This window comes from Mercenaria mercenaria, chromosome 16, assembly GCF_021730395.1.
Source record: "Mercenaria mercenaria strain notata chromosome 16, MADL_Memer_1, whole genome shotgun sequence".
NCBI lineage: Eukaryota > Metazoa > Mollusca > Bivalvia > Venerida > Veneridae > Mercenaria > Mercenaria mercenaria.
In genome coordinates, this window is record NC_069376.1 from 1,491,388 (window position 1) to 1,510,464 (window position 19,077).

Here is a 19,077-nt window from a genome sequence, read left to right on the forward strand (position 1 = left end):
TAGGGTATAACTGGCACTTAAACAATATAGACAAATAAAATAAAGAAAGTAGTACAATGTCACACCGCAATGGAACAGTCAGAGAGAGAGAGAAAAAAACTTCTCGAGAGTCTAAACCGGTTAACTGCACCAGACATTACAAAGTGCGCAAAAAACCTCGGAAAGTGCGCACCAGACTTCACGTACTGCCCACCAGACTTCAAGTACTGCCCACCAGACCTCAAGTTCTGCGCACCCGACCTCAAGTATTGTCCACCAGACCTCATGTACTGCCTATTAGACCTTACAAAGTGCGCAACATACTTCGGAAAGGGCGCACCAGACCTCAAGTACTGCCCACCAGACCTCAAGTACTGCGCACCAGACCTCAAGTACTGCGCACCAGACCTCAAGTACTGCCCACCAAACCTCAAGTACTGCCCACCAGACCTCAAGTACTGCCCACCAAACCTCAAGTACTGCCCACCAGACCTCAAGTACTGCCCACCAAACCTCAAGTACTGCCCACCAGACCTCAAGTACTGCCCACTAAACCTCAAGTACTGCCTATCAGAACTCAAGTACTGCCCGCCAGACCTTTTACAGTTCGCACATAACCCTTTCATAGTGTGCACAAAATCTCAGGGACTGCAGACTAAACCGCTGTCTGACAGGTCACAGAATGTCTAAGAGCACATTGTAAATAAAATTCAAAGGTGCGTGTGCTTATTTTTGAGATATTTAAATATGACTAAAGTGAAATACACATACATACTAATTTTTTGACATTATTTTGAATTATTTTAAATTGTCAGATGTTTCAATGTCATATTGAGTTGTGTAATTATAATCCATACAGAATTTAAATAGCTTTAAGCATTATAATACAGTGTAAGCCATATGATACAGTTTTAATATTAGGCAATAACTTAACAGTTGTATATTTTCTACACATTTATAGATAAAATGTGTATAAAAAGATAACTAGCACATGGATGGACTATATACACGAAAAACAATTGAATGCTTTTTTACGGACGATGCATATACATAGCAAGGGAGAGAACTCCCTATAAATTTAAGTCCGCATGGTAGAGTGTGACGGTCAACTTGATCTTTTACCGATATTTACCGTAGTAACTGATTGACAATTGATTGAATAAATACAAGAAAATCGTGAATAATACCGCGCAGAATAAATACTATACATATACTAATACACAGCTCTAAGAATAATACACTAACAGTAAATCATTACTGTTTTTATTCAGAGTTTAAGCTCTCTATTACGTCCATGTCTTTTATCCACACTTTTCGAACTATTTCGGTGCCGTCAAGTTCATTTTTTTCCCAGTTTTTGATCCATAGACCTTGCAGCCTGCGATCCAAGTTTTGTTTAGTTCTTGGCCCGCACCAATTGCCTGGCTTCGTATGCGAGTTTCTCTCGGTATTTGGTAAGATTGTCTTGGATAAATATTCCATCATCGAACGCCTTCCTGGCAGAGCTTATGCGTTGTCTGGCTTTTGGCATTTGTGAATTTAATGATCACTTTTCCGTTTGTACTTCCACTAGGAAGGCCAAGGCGATGGCATCATTCCATATCGTTCGGGGACAACTCAGTTTATCTCTGGCTTTGGTGTGATTAAGAACCTTGGTCTCAATATCCTCACCTTACTTTCCTGTGTCTCCAGGGATCCCATAAATATTTAAGACACATGCGTCTCCCGTATGATCTAATTCATCAAGTTCTAACATTGCGGATTTTAGCGAGTTTTTTAGCTGGACATTTCATTTTTCAGCATTGATATTTCCTCCCTTAAATGAGTCGTTTCAGCGTGCACTATTGTTTTTATTTTTGACTTGATTTCATTGATTAAGTCTTGTTTTATTTCCTTGCTGATCAAAGTTGCCAACTTTTTGAGATCTTCATCTGATAGACCCATTTTGGACGTAGCGGGTGTATGATGTTGGGGGATGATTTTATCTTCACTATCACTAATTAAGTCTTCAACTAGATCAAAATACAAACTACAGTCACTGTCTACATCACTTTCTAATACTGATCTGTGTTTTTATACAAATGTTTTGTGAAGGAGAAGATTTACTGCGTTGGCGTCTCCTTTTGTTCGTCATTTTAGATCTGGCGCGAAACGATATATCCTTTGTTCATCAATGAAATGTCAATAAAATGTCAAGTTTTACCTTCTATCAATGAATTTTAGAATCCAATCATTGTATTGCTTTATAGCTTTAACATGATTATTCCTATCCAGGAATATGAAACCTATCCAACTAAACTTTACATTTTCTACCAGCAAATTACCGACATGTTTACTTGACCGGAAGTAGTACTCTTTTCCTAGCGTCAACAAAAGGCATATCAAATTACTTAGTGTATACATAAGAGACACAACTTAGTCATAGTAGTACACATAGAGACACATGTTTGTCATAGTGAGGGTTCGGTCAGACCCCCTTTGAGAAAACTGGATTCATCCGCGCATGAAATACACATAATTTCTCCAAAATTCCACAAACAATAATCTCGTTTTTGTTTTCTCAACCAGTTTTCTTTTTTCATAAGATACAAAAAAGACAGAAATCAAATCCCAAACTTACTTGCTTCATTAACGCGATTCCGAAGCGCCGATGCTACGTTAATCAATTCCATATGTCATCTCTATGTACAGCCTATAATATACATGTACAGGACGAAGTATTTTAGTTTATATCAACATAATAAAAACTATATTCTTAACTATTAGTTTATCTGAACCCGATTAAATCATTCCTGCAACAGCTGTTGCGCTTACAGACGCACATGCCTAAATAGATACTGCTGCCATTCAGCGCCGAGTCCTGTGGGAGCGACTTCCGGTTGGACATCATATAGGCCCGTTTTAAGGAGATATGTCTTGCAATTACAAATCTTACTTCCTTGGAATCTGCTGTAGACACTAACGAACATGACACCTGGTTCATCAGAGTTGAATCGGAATCTGCCGCTCGGATACAGGTATTTGGAAACATTGTGATTTTTTAAAACTTATCCTCAATGAAATGTTTCCACTGCTGCCATATATGACAGTCTCGTTGCTATGAGATGAATGGTTTACCACTTCCGCTGCTTGGTTTCAACGTCCAATCTCCTGTATAACTGTTTAATACGACAAAATCCAGCGTCAGTCAGGCACCTGTACAAATAGATAAATAAAGAATTTGTAATCCAGGGATTTTCGGCTTTCTTCTCATAATTTTATGGTCATTTTAGCCGTGATGGGTCATTATATGAACATGATGAATAATAGTACTTTACGGTACCAGAATGATTTTTTTTTAAATATTACCTAGTGTTTTCAGGTAGCTGCATCATGAACATATGTGATTTGTGATAACACTCCAGCTGTAATATCAAAGTACGTAACGTAACGGCTTTTATTTTAACCTGAAACGAGACCCTGATAACGGTGTTAAAAGTTATTTTTATCAAGAAGACTTGCCTTCTATACTCCTATGAACTTATTCATTTCTATCATTTAAAAAGGAGAAATATGTGCTGTTTTTACGGTGGTATCTTTAGGACATGCATTTTTTTTGTTCTTTAATTATTTCTTTCGCAAGACATATTATCTCGTGCGCAGGACATCTTATCTCGTGCTCTCGTGATAAGATGTCGTGCGTTCGAGATAAGATGTCGTGCACACGAGAAAAGATGTCGATAGCTCGAGATAAGCTGTCGTGCGCACGAGATAAGATGTAGAACGCTTGAGATAAGATGTCGGACGTTCGAGATAAGATGTCGTTCGCGAGCGCTCAAGATAAAATGTTGTGTGCTCGAGTTAAGATGTCGTGCGCACGATTTATTCTAAAAAAAAATATTTAAAATAATTGAATGTCCTAAACATTCCAACGTATGTTCTTTACTGTAATGCCAATTACATATTTTTCTTCTTAGTTACTTTTCGACTACATTTCAGTTACAGTTTACAACAATCTGACTAAAGTACATATCCTATTACGCTACGCATAGGATCTGAAAACGACATATTCATGGCCTCGTTCTGACGACCCTTCCGCTAGCCAATCAGAGCTTGGCTTACAACATTTTGCAAATCTACCTGTAGCCTTGATTTTTGATATTTACAATTATTATGTCGTATTGTGTCAGATGGCCGGTAAGCTCAGTCGGTAGGCCACTTGCTTTGTAAGCGAGGGGTCCCGGGTTCGAGCCCTGAAATATCAGCATATTTTTCTTACTCTTTGGCATTCGAACAAGTCGTCTGATTGGTTAAAATAAAAATAGCGATACTGGAAATCCAAAATATACAGAAGACGAATGTGAATGGGTCGTTCTCAGATCTTCGTTTAGAAGATCAAGTACTTTAGTCAGATTGAGTTTTCAAGTACAAATCTTTATTTTTTTTACATGAGAATTGCATACAAACCGGAACAATTATCAGCATTTATCCTGCATTCGTCCTCTTCCGCTGAAAACTGCTGAATGCGTGGTCTTACATCGATATAACTGAGTCGGGTCCATGTGCACGATGCTCATCTACACCTGAAAGGTTAAACGTAATACGGCGGTACGTTATTGGATCGTGAAACTTGTCCTTTGAAAAATGTAATGCGGTCACATGATTTCAAATTTACTGTTTATTTTGACAGCTACTTAAATGTGCCTCTGTGATGTAGATGATGATGTACTACTGTTGTGGTGACTTTGATAAAAGCTATAGAGGAGTGCATTATACAGAAAGCTTAGATGTAGATTTCATTCTATGGCAACAGAGATCTCTGACGCGATAGACTGGAACTCCGACTTACTGTTATTGTTGTTAAACGACATTTTAAAAGCTAATGCCAGGGAATCCAGTGTGTACGAGGCATGAGGCTTATCACGCTTGAGTAAAAAAATATTTCTTGTATATACAATACATTTTACTTACCTTGAAAGTATTTTAATACCATTTCTACACGCTATCATGTTAAAACATGGGCGCCGCCATTTTTAGAAGTACTGGTAAACTTTTGACGTCATTTATCTCGATAACATAACTACGATAAGCTCCCTTTATTTGCCGCGGCTCAATTTACCACGAAGACTACATGGACTAGGTTTTCACCAATATACTTTATAGTTTTTGAGGACAGAAGGGAGATAATTACATAAATCTGAATTGTTCACGGATTCTCTCATATCTGCAAAACAAAGGGTATGAATATAGACTGTGTGAAATGGTATAGATCTAATTTAAAAAAAAGAACTATGTCACTTAGATCAACTAATTATGAAATATTTAATCTAATCCTACAGAATTTTTGTCTGGTATTTGGGCATTAAGTTTCTGAACGGAATTATTCTTCAACAATTCGTTTAGATATAACTTTCTTAAATTTCTAAAATTTATTTTTCTAAATTTCAACTTTTCCGTTTTACTATAATATCAACAAAATTCCTTCTGTCTCTTCCCTATGTATTGAGACAAAGGGGGCATAATCATACAAAATTTGAACAGCCTCAGGAGTTATCTCATATGAACAACAAAGTAGGGTCTGAATACAGACTAGTAAATCGATATCATATGATATATGAAGAAAAGTTATATTTGTCTAAATTATACGTCCACGAAAGAAATTACATATAGATCTAATTCTTTTTAACAAAAATTTGAAGATGATGTGTCTGCTGTTGTGTTCTATGAGCAGACGACATCACTTACTTGTATCAGCTGACGCTGTGTTCTATAAGCAGACGACTATAAGGATCGTACATGCCTGCCTGTGTAAGACGGGGTTTTCCCTTCCCGAGGGACAGTGTGGAATGAAAAATCGAGCGTGAGCGAGGTTTTTTATCCATGCTGTCCCGAGGTTAGGGAAAACAGCTGTCTTACACAGACGGACATGTTAGATCATTTTTCTTGCCTATCATCGTAGAGACAAATAGGTTTGGGTATTTCCTGACATTATTTATAAAATTTATGACGTCACAATGGTACCAGTACTATGTGACGTCACCTTAGTGCACGCTATTTTAGACAAGGTTCTTCCCTAGGGAAAGACAGGAATATCTATCCCCGGCGCGTGCTCAGATAAATGTATACTTTCCCCGCTAGGTAGGCAAGAAATCACTTACTTGTATCGGCTGACGTTGTGTTCTAAAAGCAGACGGCATCACCTACTTGTATCGGCTGACGTTGTCTTCTAGTGCACGCTATTTTAGACAAGGTTTTTCCCTAGGGAAAGACAGGAATATCTATCCCCGGCGCGTGCTCAGATAAAAGCATACTATCCCCGCTAGGTAGGCAAGAAATATCTTACTAGTATCGGCTGACGTTGTGTTCTGTAAGCATCGGCTGACGTTGTGTTCTATAAACAGACGACATCACTTACTTGTAACAGCTGACGCTGTGTTCCATAAGCAGACGACATCACTTACTTGTATCGGCTGACGCTGTGTTCTATAAGCAGACAATATCACTTACTAGTATCGGCTGACGTTGTGTTCTATAAGCATCGGCTGACGTTGTGTTCTATAAACGGACGACATCACTTACTTGTAACGGCTAACGTTTTGTTCTATAAGCAGACGACATCACTTACTTGTAACGGCTGACGTTGTGTTCTATAATTTAAGCAGACGACATCACTTACTTGTAACGGCTGACGTTGTGTTCTATAAGCAGACGACATCACTTACTTGTATCGACTGACGTTGTGTTCTATAAGCAGACGACATCACTTACTTGTATCGACTGACGTTGTATTCTATAAGCAGACGACATCACTTACTTGTATCGACTGACGTTTTGTTCTATAAACAGACGACATCACTTACTAGTATCGGCATACGTTGTGTTCTATAAGCAGACGACATCACTTACTAGTATCGGCTGACGTTGTGCGACTGTGTCCGGGCAAAGGCTCGATCTGTGTGTTGTTAGTTTGCTATTGAGCACTTTCACCTAAATAAAATCAATATAGATGTAATTTATTATTTTATCCTATGTTTGACGTCGCGGGAGTGTAATAAAGACATTACATAAAAATGGTAATGTAATAAAGCTTTAACGTGGACGTCGTTTTATATGTAGGAGACGTTGGTCAAATTGACTTGTTTATATAATGAAAGTAAGTAGAATTTTTTATGCTTCGACTGAAAAAGCTAATATGTGATAAAAAGAATATTACATCTGCGACTTTACACACTGAATTGACTCGGCACAGTCTCGCATTTTATTATTTTATTCAACTCGTTTAATAAATTCAGTATGAAAGGACACTCATGTAATATCCTCTATGTCAAAAATATAAATATAATACAACATTTCATAAAATCGTTAAGTGAAAAGATATCCTGGACCATTAGAAGTAAAGAAACAATGTTCCCACACCCCTGCCTTCGGGATACTTCATCCTATTTTTGCGTAATTTGGACATCAACACGATGTACAAAGGCAAAGTAAAACCATAAATTACAAAGACAAAACAAATATACAAAGAAGCTAAATGCAACACCGCCATGGGAAAGTTAGAGGTAAAACAAATTCTGGAACTGACCTTACACAATGCGGATGTAACTTTGCGCAGTGCGCACCAAATGTCACGTGGTGTGAACTTAACCACGATCTCACAGCTCACGTGATATCTGAGGATAAAAGACCCGTATTAAGATCGACAAATTATATATTCTCCGTTTGTAATTTCGGCATTCTTCGGACTTACGGAAAACCACGTGCGTGTTAAGCTACATTTTCACCCGAAAAATATCTGCTTGCCAGGTGTCATTACATCTTCAGTACCAGTAAGACAAAACCGCTTCCTTAATTAAAAATAAAAACAACCCATAAAACCATGGATATACGTATGCACTCTACTCATAGCAACATGTTATATAAATCTCTACATCAATACAAAGCGAAGGGAACTCATAGATCTTTAAAATACAAGTTATATTTGTATACCTTGCTGATGGTTTAGTTTGCAGCCGATTTTACGAGGTTTAACTGTGACGTTTGTCTCACTTTTACAGGTGGCACTGTATCATCAGCTTCCAAGGAATGTGGACGATTAGTAGAGGGCGCTCCACCGTGTAATGTTTCCCAGAATGATATGTTACTTCCGCCGGAAACGAACTGTGACATTGTTGTAATAGCTGAAAACTGATGGAGAAATTCAAACATTGAGTTTCAAAATTGGAACTGTTCATCAACCATTAGTCTGGCTAGATAATATTGTTTTCATAGGAACACTTTCTCAATTTTTACTTTCTCTATCATCAGAATTCCTCTTTGATCTTTCTCTTGTTTTGAGAAGAATGGGGGCAATATTATAAAAAATCTTAAGTGCCTTATCGCTTATATCCTGTAAAAAACATAGGGTCTGAACACAGACTAGAAACAAATAGTATAGGATAAGAAAATAAAAATACTATTTGTCTCAATTCTATACCTGCATTAAATAAACCGCTATCTACAAGTATTTAACGAAAGTTTGACTATAATGTGTTTGTCGTTGTTTTCATTAAGCAGGCGACATCACTTACTTGTACAAGCAAAATGCCCAGCTTTATAATGCTACCTCACTGGAATATTACGCCGTAAACACGTAATATGATATCCAACTAAGTCAGATTATACTAACAACGGGCTGACAAAATTCTAGCCCTATCCTCTAAGTGCAGAGCGCCAAGCAAGGAAGCTACTAGTACCATCATGACGCAGCCAGAGATCGAACACACGACCTCCCGCACTCGAGCCGGGCGCTCTAGCAGGATACCATGCACGTTTAAATACATTATCCAATTTGAAATTATGAAATCAGAAATGGCTTTGAAATGTGTATAATATTTGTAAATAAAGTCTTTACTTTTCACTGATTTGTCTTTGAACGCTGTATTTATGTCACTATAGGCTAAATAACGGCTCATCTCCAATCTGCGGTCCCGCTCTAGTCGTTCTTCTGCGCCAGTTAGATCGCTCACTTCGTCGAGCTGTTGTCAATAGAGAACACAATTCAACATCTTGTTTTAACAAGTTAAAGCATACCAAAAGTTCCTTCTAGGGCATATCTATATAAATACAAAATGACCATCTTGTAAAATTTTGGTTGCAATGTCTGTTTTATACTGCCAAAAAATATCAGGTAAGTATTTACGCTAGTTATTTAACATAAATTGTTAAATCCATCTGTTACCTCTTTCAGTAGAGTAAATACGGCAATAAGACATTGACCTGGTATTCGGTGTGTGAATTTGCTACACATAATTAGAGGGTCGCAATGGGGTTTGTTTTCATATATTAACCATTCATTTGAAGGTAACGATAATATTTGGTGGTTTACATTTAAATTTGCTGATATATGTCTATCTGGTGAATGTACATATGTTATGTTCAGGAGGAAATAAAAGAATCAATTAATCATCCTCGGGTTTAGTATATTTCTAAGGTCACGGAGTTTAATTGACCAGCTTGTAATTACAGCAGCTTTCGTCATCAGTAGCTCAGTCAAGTGTGACTTATTGATTCTTGATATTCCTTCTCAAGAGAAGGAATAATTACATGAAATATAATTCACTGCGTCTGATAAAATAACTCGGATCAGAAATCTTAACGTTCTAATCTCTGGCCTGGCCTGGCCCGATGAGCCCAATTTTCGACTGGGCCGGGCCAGGCCAGGCCAGGCCAGGCCATAGATTTCAATTTCGTAAAAGGTGAAAGTGATTTCTATAGCATCTTTAAAATCTGACTTTTGGAACTTATTGTGGAATAAGTTTGGATATTTCAGACATTATATAAATACATTCTGAATTCCCACTCTGTAAAATTATACACCTGGGAATAAGCCTGTAGCTAACATAACTATAATGTCTAATTTAAAGGTGATGCCTGATTAATTGTTATATGACTATTATCAGGGGATCTCCACCTCAATTGATTCTTGGGATCCTGGAAAACCTGGGATGGGCTCATGGGATGGGCTGGTGGGATGGGATGGGCTCAAGGCCATGGGCTGAACTTATTTGCCCCTAAAATTTTCTCAGATTCTCGAAGGTTTCTTAAGGTGAACAGTTCTCTATAAAATAAATGATACTCCTGGGAATTCATGACATACTGTCAATAAGATCTGGTCGAGAGTAACAAAATGGGTTAATGTCTTATTCTATAGGTTAATAACAGTAACTACATTTTCTTATTATTGTTATCATTATTATTGTTAATTCTCTTGATCCAGTCAGTAGTACACTTAATAAAACAGTAATATTTTTAAAGTAATATTATGAAAAATAAAAATACGTAGAACAGTGATAATTTTAAAGTAATATTATGAAAATTAAAAAATATATACTTCTTGCATGTGTATTTATAAGTGATACCTTTATGAAATAAAAGTAGACTTATATAGTGGAAGCAATGTATTTGAATATCAAAACAAAACAATTTGGTATAATGAAGAATTATGAAGATAAAGGGTAGAATTACAATCATGTATATATGTCACAGGGAGAAAAATGATGAATTCAGCAGTTGACCTCTAACCCAAGTCAGAGAATAAACCTACAACATTAATTTGTTTGATGAAAATTAATTTTGAGAGAAAATATGAAATGGAACTTATGATAAATCAATTCTGAAAAAAAAGTTACTGAAAATAAAAAGAAAACAATAATTGACAAATTTCAGAATAAAAAGATGACAGAAATGAATTTAATATATTAGACATATTATAACATATGAAAAGGGGGATTCTCAAACATATGGCAATTTTCAGTTTATTGGTAATAGATTTGATGTTTACATTAACACAAAGTGGACAATAAATGACCATATTTTGTTCCAAAATAATTACTTTTTAGTTCTACTTATCACAAAAAAGATGTTTACATTAACACCAAGTGGACAATAAATGATTATATTTTGTTCAAAATAATTGCTTTTTTTGCTTTACTTATGATAAAAAATGATGTTTACATTAACACCAAGTGGACAATAAATGATTATATTTTGTTCAAAATAATTGCTTTTTTGCTTTACTTATGATAAAAAATGATGTTTACGTTAACACCAAGTGGACAATAAATGATTATATTTTGTTCAAAATAATTGCTTTTTTGCTTTACTTATGATAAAAAATGATGTTTACCTTAACACCAAGTGGACAATAAATGATTATATTTTGTTCAAAATAATTGCTTTTTTTTTTGCTTTACTTATAGTAAAAACTGATGTTTACATTAACACCAAGTGGACAATAAATGATTATATTTTGTTCAAAATAATTGCTCTTTTGCTTTACTTATGATAAAAAATACAGTCCATAAATTTTTCATCACTTATATTGGAACCGTAGAAGTACATTCTAACAAGTTAGAAGACTAAGTGTTGGTATTTTCTTTCTTTGTTTCCCTTCTTGGCAGCCAATACAGTGTGAGTCTCACTCTGGGAATTGTAATTACAGGCTGTGTCCCTGTTATCCTTAGCTGACCTCTTAATTGCCCAGTTGAACTTTTAATTCATGTTTCTCACTATATATTTCTCTGACCTTGGGACCACGATCCCATGACCTTCTGCCCATCCCATCCCATCCCATGAGCCCATCCCACGAGCCCATCCCAGGTTTTCCAGGCTGCCTTGATTCTTTACCGGTGGTTTGGTTTTCCCCAAATTGATTAACCTAACTAATTATTATTATTTGAGCCGTGCCATGAGAAAACCAACATAGTGGGTTTGCGACCAGCATGGATCCACACCAGCCTGCGCATCCACGCAGTGTGGACAGGATCCATGTTGTTCGCTTCAAAGCCTATTGCAATTAGAGAAACCTTAAGCGAACAGAATGGATCCTGATCAGACTGCGCGGATGCGAAGACTGGGCTGGACCCATGCTGGTCGCAAACCCACTATGTTGGTTTTCTCATGGCACGGCTCATTTTGTCTATTGAGGATTATTTAGTCTTTTAGTATTGTCCGAAATTATTGAACTTAAGCACTCAAGAATATTCTGTATGATTCCGTTAAAAAAATTCGGTGCCCAAAAAATGTAAATATTGAAAACCAAATAAAATATAAACACTTCTTTACCGCCAGGTCGTACATGCAGATATAGCTGTGCTGACCAAAACCTTCAGCTACCAATCTCGGGACTGTAAGTTCGAAACACCTGTTTGACTATTTTCAGTATCATTTTTTTTTTTAATTTCATCTGTAACTTAGAATGCAGGACAATTGTCACTTATCGTGATTTATTGTTCATTTATTGAAAGAAATACACAAGTATTTGACATTCTTCTACATACAAGGGCATGTTCTAATCTCTGGCCTGGCCTGGCCCGGCCTGGCCTGGCCTGGCCTGGCCCGATGAGCTCTATTTTGTACTGGGCCGGGCCAGGCCAGGCCAGGCCAGGCCAGGCCAGATTTTATTATACATAGACAAATGAATGGCATAAAATCTAAATATACAATTACAATAGCAGGCAGTATTAACCTGCATTGTTTACTTGCTGCATGTCAACCAGTCCTCTGGAGAATCATTAATTAGTCGTCATTCATCTTATTTGAAATACAGATTTGCACTGAAGAAAATGGTGTAACTAAATGATAACTACCCATTTTTTCTGTAATTAAATTATTTAAAGTCAACTTTAACACTTGGTTTTAAAAACTAATGGCTAATTTCATTGATTAGTTTACCTGCTGCAATATAATTGAATATTTACATGTACTGAGAACACATCTCTGTGGGAATTGTAATTACAGGTTGTGTCCCTACTATCCTTAGCTGACCTTTTAACTGTTCTGTTGAACTTTTAATGTGTTTGGTTTAGTTAAGCTGATGTTCAATCTACGGAAAAGTAATGAAAATAATATTCATTAATTGTGGGACCTCTAACTCATTGTCAGGGTGTGGCATTTTAGATTATTGATATTTTTCTTGCACAAAAAAATAATGGTGCATTGTGTTTATGTTATTTCTAAGTGATATATTTCATGCTAAAAGATGCTCTTGAGCCTGTTTCACAAGACTTTGTATGATTTTTTTCCACATACTTAGAGCAATATAAAAACAATCTTACAAAAATATTCAGTATGTGTATAACCTAAACTACAAAATTTATATATCGCTTCCCCGCACCATACTATCCCAGGTTCTAGAACGGAGGTAGCATTATTTTAGAAATTGAAAGTTGTTGTCCGTTAGTATTGACAGGTGCCACTCTTTATTTTACATCATTTTTGTAACCGAAATTGACCAAAATAACATGCAAAGTTTCCCAATGGCACAGTGGCGTAGTGATAAGTTCTCCGACTTTCACACATGTTACCGTGGGTTCGATTTCAATTCAGATTGTTTTCATTAAATCAATATACTGTCATTTTATTGATACTGGTTTTATTCTTACAACATTTTATGGTAATAACTTGTATGTAGAATAATGTCAAATACTTGTGTATTTCTTTCAATAAATGAACAATAAATCACGATAAGTGGTAATTTTCCTGCATTCTAAGTTTACAGAGGAAATTAAAAAAAAAATGATAATGAAAATGATCAAACAGGTGTTTCGAACTTACAGTCCCGAGATTGGTAGCTGAACGTTTATCAGCACAACTTTATCTGCATGTACGACCTGGCAGTAAAGAAATGTTTATATTTTATTTGATTTTCAATATTTATATTTTTATTTATGTTTGGGCACAATTTTTTTACAGAAGTATACAAAATATATTCTTGAGTGCTAGTTCAATAATTTCGGACAGTACTAAATAATCCTCAATAGACAAAATAATAAAATTAGTTAGGTTATTCAATTTGGGGAAAACCAAACCACCAGTCAAGGGTCAATTGAGGTGGAGATCCCCTGATAATAGTCATAACAATTAATCAGGCATCACCTTTAGATTAGACATAATAGTTTTGTTAGCTACAGGCTTATTCCCAGGTGTATAATTTTACAGAGTGGGAGTTCAAAATGTATTTATACAATGTCTGAAATATCCAAACTTATTCCAAAAGTCAGATTTTAAAGTTGCTATAGAAATCACTTTCACGAAATTGAAATCTATGGCCTGGCCTGGCCTGGCCTGGTCCGGCTCAGTCGGAAATTGGGCTCATCGGGCCAGGCCAGGCCAGAGATTAGAACATGCCACATACAAGTTATTACCATACATGTTGTTAGAATAAAAACAGTATCAATAAAATAACATTATATTGATTTAATGAAAACAATCTGAATTGAAATCGAACCCACGGTAACATGTGTGAAAGTCGGAAAACTTGTCACTACGCCACTGTGCCATTGGTAAACTATGCATGTTATTTTGGTCAAGTTACAAATATGGTGTAAAATATAGAAGAAAAAACAACAAAATATTGGCGAAGAATAATGAGTGGCACCTGTCAATACTAATTAACCGACAACAACTTTCAATTTCTAAAATAATGCTATCTCCGTTCTAGGATCTGGGATAGTATGGTGCGGGGAAGCGATAAATAAATTTTGTAGTTACGGTTATACACATACTGAATAATTTTGTAAGATTGTTTTTTTATTGATCTAAGTTTGTAGGAAAAAATCCTGCAAAGTTTTGTGAAACAGGCTCAAGAGCATCTTTTAGCATTAAATATATCACTTAGAAATAACATAAATACAATGCACCATTATTTTTTGTGCAAGAAAAATATCAATAATCTAAAATGCCAACACCCTGACAATGAGTTAGAGGTCCCACAATGAATATTAGTTTTATTACTCTTTCATTAATTGAACATCAGCTTAACTAAACCAAACACACATTAAAAGTTCAACTGAACAGTTGAAAGGTCAGCTAAGGATAGTACAGGGACACAACCTGTAATTACAATTCCCAAAAAGATGAATTCACTGCATGCAAATATTCAGTTATATTGCAGCAGGTAAACTTATCAATGAAATTAGCCATTAGCTTTAAAACCATGTGTTAAAGTTGACTTTAAATAATTTGATCACAGAAAAAATGGTTAGTTATCATTTAGTTACACCATTTTCTTCAGTGCAAATCTGTATTTCAAATCAGATGAATGACGGCTAATTAATGATTCTCCAGAGGACTGGTTTCTCATTTTGTTTGACCTGCAGCAAGTAAACAATACAGGTTAATACTGCCTGCTACTGTAATTGAATATTTAGATTTTATGCCATTCATTTCTCTATGTACAATAAAATCTGGCCTGGCCTGGCCCGGCCCTATCGAAAATTGGGCTCATCGGGCCAGGCCAGGCCAGAGATTAGAACATGCCATCATGGAAAGCACTATATTTTATTATCGCACAAGTTTCGTATAGGCTTTAGCTGTGATAATTATCAAATTGGATTTGTTCATTTTAATATTCTCTTTAAAGCAAAGGCGGTTAGTTAAAGATGTAAAAGTCCTGACTGTGTCAAACAATGGCTAGCAAAAGATGTCTAGAAAAACTCAAATACAACGTAACTAAACAGTTCCAAAAATGCTTTTTGAAAAAAATATCTAGGATAGCAATAAATGACCATACTCTTCTCGACGGATGGATTTGATTGTAAAAATATCATACTTAACCGCTTAAGATTTACCATGTATTTCATCTTTGATTTTATTTTCCGAAATTTCTGGTTATGTATTCAGAGTTTCTTTCAGCATATGTAACTCTGTCTTGTTTATATCACAGTATGATCTAAGTGCAAGTACAAGGTAGAACGATTTTCCCGTGCATTCTAGATCACTGAGATCACCGCCAAATATATCATCTTTACGTAAAATAAAACATAGTAGGTATACACTAAGAATTTAGGCAAAACGTTCACATTCTGTTTCTTCCAATAGAATGAAACGGTCCCAACCCACATCTCACACCGCCCAGTCACTCAGCGTACGCCAATATTATAGTATCCGTTTAACAAATAAACAAGTTCTATATGACAGAACTATCAAAATATATCAAATGCCGATGCCTGGTAAGCTCATATAATTTTGGTTTCATCTGAAAGTGTATTGTTTACTGAAAAAGATAATATAAATTACATGACAGAATTTTGTTACATATTCTTTTTACAGAAATGTAGTTATTACAGTGTAAAACTTATCATATCGCCATCAAAACCCTGACTTTCATGATTCTTGCATATTATCTATGGTCATCTTATTCACAAATTCTTGGTCAGCAGACACCAGTGACCCTTTCATATGAATAATAATAATAAACCGTTTTGGATAGCATTGTCACGTGATAAATTTTTACGACAACTGAAGACAGGTCTTGTTTCATTTTCACAATGGATAAATATGTAGGCTGCTCTAGAATTTTTAAGAACACCGTTCAAAGAATTCAAAGGACTATGATCTTGTTGGCTACATTCCTAGTTTAACGGAATAATTTTTCTCAATTCTTGGTTTTATCCAACGATTAATCTATATTTACATGTTTTACTCAATAGTTGCAGTTACATTTGTATATTCTCGGATTTGTTCGTTTATCTAATATAAATCAAATGCTACTTACAACCAAGCAGAACAGCAAATGTTGAGAATATTTTCTCGGCGTTAGTATTTGGTGACACGTTTCCTAATCCTATTGACGTCAGCAACGTAAACGTAAAATGCTGTGATGTAATACGTCTCTATGCTGGGTTCACTATTTGTGACGTTGACAACGTAAGCTTCATTGGTACTTGTGGCGACACTAACCGTCCTAGAATATCAGAAAAACGATAAAACATTTCCATACAACTTAAATAGGTATGAAGCAGACGTCGCAATCACGTTAAACAGACTTAGCGCCTTCAACAGCGCCTTTCTTTCGAAAAACAAAGCATATGCCAATATTCAGATCAAGTTTGCACAGAATAAAACTGTTAAAGATACATAATAGAGTATGTATTAGCTAACAGATACCAAACAATATTTTTACTTTACAAAAAGCGATATCCAAATTACAATTCATATCATATAAATAATGAATTTTAGAAAGCGATAACGCCTGAAGAGTAAAAGAAAAAAGATCAAATTAGTCCGTCCTCTTCAACAGAGGAACAAACGTATTCTATAGTAAGTTGTCCAATGAGGTTTCATAATTTCTATTTCAGTGTATTCAAAATACTGAAAAGATGTGAGATTCCTTTGAAGTTAAGGTAATGGTGACGTAATGACACTCGGCTATTTCCGTCCAATTACGTATAATGCCGTGACGCAATTTCGGCATTCTCCGGTCGTGCATGTAGCTGAACATGACTTTCCGTAATTACCGAAGAGTGCATTCAAAGATACAAAATATTGCCCGATAATTATAACGGGTTCCGCATGTTTTATTCTCCATGTTGATGAAAGAAGTCTATCAAGAAGTAAATGTCTTTAAGGATATAACATACAGTGTTTATTAAAGCTTTTAGAAGAATATTTGAATTAAATCACATAATATTAAATTTTTTAGAAATGTATCATATATTAACACGACGAAGATGTTATAGGCCGAGCGAATGGTTTAATGATACATGATAATTACTTACCTATGGCTTTTGCCCAAGTGCTGTCACTCCCAGAATGCAATGGCATCAAACACACAAGCTACCCAGTGCCCTACTAGTGTGAACGTTATCATTAACAAAAGTAGTACGGCAGCACCATACTTTGTAAATTATTCAATATGCCTTATCACATTAAGTTAGCGTAGTAATCTGACTGTCTTTAAAATATCTGCTTTCGTCATTGTCTGAAAGAAAAGTAGCAAATAAGTATTAGTTTAAGTTATTACGTTCCTGAAAAACTTGTTTTTCAAACCTTATGATTAAAAAAGATCAAATGTTCCGTATAAAGATGATATTGGAAAAGTACTTATAGCACCAAATGGTCATAACGACCACTCAAGCTTACATCTGTCAATTGTTTTCACTATTTTGTGAAACTGCTTGGTTAAATTTTAATTTTTAGCCATGTATTCATAAGAAATATATATAGCAAGTTCCGTGAAGGCAGACTCCCGAACATTTATATAGCAAGTTCCGTGAAGGCAGACTCCCGAACATTTATATAGCAAGTTCCGTGAAGGCAGACCCCCGAACATTTATATAGCAAGTTCCGTGAAGGCAGACCCCCGGACATTTATATAGCAAGTTCCGTGAAGGCAGACCCCCGGACATTTATATAGCAAGTTCCGTGAAGGCAGACTCCCGAACATTTATATAGCAAGTTCCGTGAAGGCAGACTCCCGAACATTTATTCTGAAACAACAGTGTACTTTTACTTACTAACTCTGCAGTTCTTGAAACTGACTTGTTTTTAGCTGCGAGGCTCCGTTGCCTACGCTTCGCGGTATTGGGCACGGTAAATTGCGCTAAGAGGTATCCATTATGGACTGACATAGTGTGAGTGCGGGATAATTGTAGTAACATTTCCCCAGTCTTTTTTTTTCTTTTTATGTATAATCTGTAATCTAATCACCTTTTGGAATGATATGCAAAACAGCAACCATGATAATACTATACATGTTATTAGACTTCGTACATGCTTATATCACCATGTCATGTTGAATTGAATGTATCTCTTGCATTGAATACTCAAACAACAGTACAAGTTTCGTGTTCTGTATTGTTCTGTTCTGTCCTGTATGATAAGAACGTCACAATTTCCGCCATCTTCGTGTCTTGGGAAAACAAGTCTGGTCGTGTTATAATATTTCTTAATTTTATAATTTTATGATGACTTCATTGACATTTTAATGACAACGTCGATAGAAATGTTACAGAAATGGCGAGACAAATACTTAAAGGTAGCACAAATTTTTCTAGTGCACCACACGCTTGAACTCTATCACAAAATATATGTATAATCATATCACATAGTACACTACGAAGATGTACAGGTTTGTACGGTGTCCCATTAGGGCCATTGTAATAGTACGATGGTGATGGAGAGAAATCACGACGACGAAGACGTGAGGGTACGATCACGAAGACGCGAAGGTACGATCACGAAGACACGAAGGTACGATCACGAAGACGCGATGCTACGATGACGAAGACGCGAAGGTATGATCACGAAGACGCGAAGGTACGATCACGAAGACACGATGCTACGATGACACGGTTGTGA

The 19,077-nt window shown here is 35.9% G+C and overlaps 1 protein-coding gene and 1 long non-coding RNA gene across 5 annotated transcripts in view; both read right to left on the bottom strand.

Moving 5' to 3' along the window:
- Positions 1-19,077, bottom strand: part of LOC128549404 (uncharacterized) — a 502,205-nt gene that overhangs the window by 57,137 nt on the left and 425,991 nt on the right. The gene's annotated exons all lie outside the window — the stretch shown is intronic.
- LOC123539737 (uncharacterized) lies at positions 1,757-18,173 on the bottom strand. Of its 4 annotated transcripts, none has more exons than XR_008367555.1 (8): positions 17,496-18,173; positions 16,493-16,681; positions 8,849-8,972; positions 7,945-8,142; positions 7,541-7,628; positions 4,930-6,945; positions 4,426-4,541; positions 1,757-3,174 (listed from the first exon to the last, which is right to left on the bottom strand). It is a non-coding gene; the product is annotated as an uncharacterized LOC123539737 (long non-coding RNA). The 4 variants fall into 4 exon arrangements; XR_008367556.1 differs by adding an exon at positions 3,328-3,425 and having other exon boundaries at positions 4,426-6,945; XR_008367554.1 differs by having other exon boundaries at positions 4,426-6,945.